Source organism: Corvus cornix, chromosome 2, assembly GCF_000738735.6.
Source record: "Corvus cornix cornix isolate S_Up_H32 chromosome 2, ASM73873v5, whole genome shotgun sequence".
NCBI lineage: Eukaryota > Metazoa > Chordata > Aves > Passeriformes > Corvidae > Corvus > Corvus cornix.
Window position 1 is genome coordinate 12,423,368 of NC_046333.1, and position 5,842 is coordinate 12,429,209.

The 5,842-nt window shown below is 34.6% G+C and overlaps 1 long non-coding RNA gene across 1 annotated transcript; it reads left to right on the plus strand.

Moving 5' to 3' along the window:
* Positions 1-1,222: 1,222 nt before the first annotated feature.
* Positions 1,223-2,424, plus strand: LOC109144007. The gene is made up of 3 exons (XR_002044482.2): positions 1,223-1,413; positions 1,504-1,573; positions 2,370-2,424. It is a non-coding gene; the product is annotated as an uncharacterized LOC109144007 (long non-coding RNA).
* Positions 2,425-5,842: the final 3,418 nt, after the last annotated feature.

Below are 5,842 nucleotides of genomic sequence, written 5' to 3' on the forward strand. Positions count from 1 at the left end.
TCCCAAAACTTCTGACTGCATCCTATGCATCATGTGTTTGATCACATGTAGTTCAGATTATAATCTGAAATAAAACTAAATGTCTCCACAGGATTACATGGAGTTTTCTCGTGTCAAATACTTGCACACTGAAGGCAGGAAAAATAAAAAAAGTGATAATTAACCAGGCTGAGATTAACACCTCTTCCACTATCATGTCTAACTTCAGTGCAATGCAGTGCTCCTTTGACAAAATATTAGAAACCAGATTTTAGGCCACAGTTTAGCTCAAAATTATTTCTCTAATTAAAAATTAAATTTCCCTTCAGGAAACTGACCTTCTGTCTGAAATTATTTTACCTCCATAATAATACTTTTGACCTATAAGAAAATATAAATTTCTTTTACACCATAAGCAAATCATGAATTATTGAAGATAGAAATCAATAATGACGTTTGAGAAAAAACACTTTTTCTTTGTATTTCATCAATGCAGAATAGAAAAATACTGCAATGACTATGGGCAAATATGGGGATTAAAAATCCACTGTCAGAGCCACCTCAACATTAATTGCACAGTATAGAGCAGAAGTCTTTGCAAGATAGCAAATCAGATGACTCTACCTTAGCAAAGCTCACCCAAGAAACAAGCACAATCAATTGAACATTATGCATATAAATTTTTAAGGGGTGAATTAGTGCAACTTCAGGAATTTTTGTTGGTTTTGTTGTTGTTTGAAATATTTCTTTTTGTTTGCAGACATCTAAGCATAAGAAGTGTCTGGGGTTTTGTAATATTTCTTGAATGTCCCCTTTCCATTGTGAGATCTTTCAATATTATTCGTTTTAACTTTAATGAACAAAGAATTTGAAATCTGCTGGCAATTTGCTTGCTACTATGACTGAGATAATATGTTTTAATTAACTTTTGTACAGCCAGTTTTATTTTTTTTCCTCTGGAAAATGCAAAATGAGAACCTGTGGATCCCAATTACATGGGAAATTCCAGCTTCAGGGACACTGGTTGTTTCATAGAAATTTGTGGAAAAAAAGCACCATTACAAAGTAGTAAGTATTTGTCAATTTTTGTGGGGTTTAGTCCTAGTTCTGCATGTAGAAAATTGCATTCATTCAATTGTAACAACTGTTCATTTTCTCCCTGTTTGTGTCTTTTATTGTTGAATCTTTTCTTTTGCAACATATCTGAACATTGCTTGCACTCCATAATGATATCCAGACCTTGAATCAGCTGATGAAGAATAGTGTATATGGCTGAAATAATCCTGGGAGCAGCTGGAATTGCTTAAAGCATTTCATAACTAAATACAGAATAAATACACAAAAGCTCTCTATTACGGTGACATTCTGAAAGAGAAGAAGGTGAAGAACCCAACGAAGCAGATCTTCCTATAACTTCCAATGCTGGAAATACAGGTTAGATAATCTGCTGTTTATTAGTATCTGGTTTTCTACCTTTCTCCCACAACAGCTACAGCTATTTTATGCTTCATTCCCTTTTTCTAGTGGCAGATCTACAATGGACTTATGGAAAGCAAGCTACATTGGCCATAGGACTCAAATACCATGACTCAAGGTACACATAAGGGATTCCCGTGTTTTATGAAAACATGAGAAATGTCTTTATTTTCCAAAGGAAGAATGATATCTGTGCAATTTTTAGCCTTATTTAAGAGTATTGTGATCACTTAGAATTGAGATAAGATAAATTAATTAAAATAGTTATTTTTTTTTTATTTTGTAGTAGCCTTGTAAAATTACCTGGTTTAGAATTTTCCTTTTAAAACATCCATTTACATAGTGACATTTTATAAAATGACATAACAGTTTGTTTAGTGTCCATAATATATTGCTGGATGAGGAAGACAACCATTACAATTTTCAGTGATATAGGGGCTTGGCTTTTATGTTAATTCTGACAACCATGTATTTTAAAATATTTCATCACAACTCTTATTGTTTATGGTGGCACTGGTTGAAACTATCCATTTAAGAAAACGCTAAGACATGGCAATAATAGCTTTTAAAAGAAACTTTACTGGCTGCAGACAGAGAAGAGTGAGTTAAATTCATCTACATTGATAAAGAGCTACTGGTTTGAGTGGATTGACCAGAGAGATGAAGTTGGCCCAGAGTGATGGAGAACTGCCAATAGAATGTCAGACCAAAATGAAGAACACATTCCCATTTATGGTATAGTCTGGAAATCTCCATAGATTTGACAAGTACTCAAGTATCTCTCCCTGTCAATATTCCCTTTTCTCTGCCCTATGCAAAACCTGAAATACATCAAGCAGAACAACTGTCTAATTACCAGTAGCTAAATGAAAGTTGTTCCTTGTCCTTAGTGCTAAAAATGGTCTTTATTTCAGTTTTTATTTCAGATCTGGACTGGTGAAAGGAAGGATGAAAGTGTGCAGAGCAAATCCCTGTGAAATCTGGTTTTTAATCTGGTTTTTAATCAGTTAACTGAGACTATGTTTTCTCAATTTGGGAAGATGAGTCAACTAATTTACTTTGTTCAGACACTGATTCCTATCCCAGATATTACATAAGGATCATTGCACTCTTATATAAGTAATAAACCTTACATTGTTAAGCACTGTATGGAAATTGTAAGGTACAGGACATTTTTAAGGACTGCAAGCACATCTACATAGTCGTATTGTGTGCATCTTAATTTTCTCTCTTGAACACTCAGATGGTACATGACAAAATTTGATTACTGGCAATCCGTAACTTGTTGATAAAAAATCTTCTTTTCAAGGTTTGTAACACGTTTCTTTTTTTGCTTTGTTTTTTTTTTGAATGCAAAACATTAAACTTTATTACTCATTTATTGCAACTAATTTTTATATAATTACTAATGTGTCCTGTGTGTGCCTCATCAGCACTGATTTCATAAAGGTAGTTTTAAAAACAGTGAAACAAAAGGCAACAGCAGGTTTTGGTCAGCCTCAGAAAGCATCACACCTGCTGGATTACAATGTAAAGAGAAAAGTGGAAAAACAGGTTTGCCAGGAGAGAGAACTGAGAAAAGCTTCTGCATGTATCTGAAGGAAATGGAGAACCAAAAATCATTTAATCCATAGAAAGTCAGATTTCCCGTCTTTGATATTGTCCCCTTTAATAGGAGATATTAAGAAAAACAAAGGAAACAAAATCCTGTCGTTCTTTTGAAGTTGAAAGAGGAGGTTATACTGTTTAGTAAAATGCCAGCCAGGTATTTTCCCCCACTTCTGAGCTTTGGCTCTCATCCAAAACATGACAAACCAAGCAAATGAAAATGTGGATGTGCCTTATCACTTTTGTTTTCTGTTTCATAAGGAACTCTAAATTATATTGGTGAGAGAGAAGGATGTTAATCGAGCAAAATCATCTATGGTAAAATATACCTTTTATATCATAACCTGCTAATTTTGTTGTTGTTCAAGTGCTGCAACTGAACTGGTCTTGTAGCTTTAGAAAACAGTTTAGAAAATAGCAAGTGCTCTTCAGACTGCACAAAGTTAACATAACTTTAAAGTTTGTTCCTTCTATTAAATGAATGGGAAATATTACCTGAATTTCAATAGAGCCAGAGCCACACCTTCACTGACATGAATTTCAAGGCACTTTCTTGAAACTCTAATAATTACATTAGTGATACCCAGGGAGATCTTCAGTATTTGCCTTGATAGTGAGGATTTAAAAGAAGAAAGCTAGGTCTCAAAGGAAGTGCAAGTATTTTAAATAGTACAAAAGACATGTTTTAATATTTCAAAAGCTCAGGAAAAAAAAAAATGTAATACAGAAATACTTCTTCCAAAAAAGAGATTCATGCCTATTTTAATGTCCTGCTCACTGTGCCAGAGGATATGTTGAGAATTATATCCTTCTAGAACCTCTCTATCACCTGCACAAAATGGACTTTCATTGTTTCCTGCCAAGGATACTGAGTTGCTGATTTCCTGTAGAAAAGCTGTGTCCAGACTGAAGACTGGGGAAAGCTTGAACATGAACATATGGAACACTCCTCAGTTGTACAAAAGACCATCCTAGTGGCTGTTTTCTGCACCTCCTGCTCAATAAACTAATTCAGCTTGATTGAAGAAGTACAAGGTGTTTAGAGTAGTCAGCACAGTGCTGCAGTTAATGTAAAAACATGTCAGTAATTCTACAGGGAATTAATCAGTAAGATGAGAAATTATCAACAGGTCTTACATCAATTTTTGAAAGAATAAAAGTAACTAATATTCTTATATTTCATTTTAAAGTGACAGAAAAATAGCCCTGAGAGGGGAACATGGAGGGAGTTAAAAGCAGATACTTTCTAAGCAAATAATTATAATTTAATTGCAATATTGTAGAGAAAAAATATGCATTGTATTTGATTTGAATGTATAGCATATACACTTTGTGCTTAATAATCATTTTCAGTAAAAAAAATAAACCAGGATAAAATATTACCTGAGTGCCCAATGCCTCCTTAAAGAGAAAATGGAAAGAGATTGTCTAAGGTTCACATTAAAATATCTATAATGAAAAGGAATAAAAGTTAATACCATCATATAGGCTTCTTTTACACTAACTTCTGAATATTATTACCTTTTCAGATTACAATAGCTGCAAAAATGACTTGGGCAAGTCTTCCATGAAGAGTTTTACAGCAGACAAATCAGGCATTTAATGATACAGAGCATTGCCTTTAGATATGTCTGAACTGCAGTCAGGTGTCATTGAAACCTCAGGAGCTTAGATACTGAGAGAAACAAAAATATGGGAAGTGGACTTCAGCATAAACTACAAAAAGTTTTCTTGTGATCCGGTGTATATATTTGGCAACTAAAACCCATGCTGTTTAAATCACTTAATTATAGCATAGTCATGCCCTGGGGTAAAAATACATTGCATTCACAAACTGGAATCTGCAGCAAAATGACTGTGAGTCTACTGTCTATTGGATATTGAAAGGGCACTGGGAAGTTTCCCTCACCTAATTTTAAATGTCTAAATTTAATCCCCTTATACTCCCCACGCAGCCTAGGCACATCCAGAGGTGTGCCACTTCACTGCTTGCACTTGCCTGCATTGCAATGGACTGAATCACACTCTCCAGGTACTTATTTTTCCCCCCACCAACCAAGAAGAAAATCATGGGAGTCTTGTTTCAGCCTTGGCTATCTCAGGGCAAAGCAATCCCACACAATACAACAGCATAAACCTTTGAAAATAGGAGTACTCAGTAACAGGTGAACACTGGAAACTGGTGAGAGGGAATTTGGTTTTGAACTGAATAAGGGTCAGGAAATCATATAAAAGAGTTCAAATTATATTGTCACAAAAAATGCATCTGTTTAGTTGCACATTTCATTTGTTATGATGTGTATATAACTGAAATCCAACTCCTTTTCCTACAGCAATTGCTTCCTCTGATGGGGGTTAATTATCTTATAATCACAGTGCAAATTAACTGAGATGGTGACACGTTTTACTTTTTCAACTTCCAGACATAGTACCTGGGATGTAATCAACTTAACACAATGCCAGTGCAGTCCAGAGGATTACATCACTGATAGATTTGACTACTGACTCATAAAAATGTTTTATTTGTGAACAAACTGACTTATTCAGATCAGAACTGCAGATGTTAAAAAAAATTAGAGCATAAAAAAACAAAGGAATGTATCTTTCCATGTGAAGTGACAGCAAGCAGAAGGTTGCAAATATTGGCTTTCACTTCTAAATGGTGATGAGTTCCAGGTTTAGAATCCATATATAAAGAGCAGGAGATGCTCTAGGAAGCAAATGCAAAGAGATACAGATCAGTCTGAGGACTTGTGTATACTTTAGACTTGAGGAATAT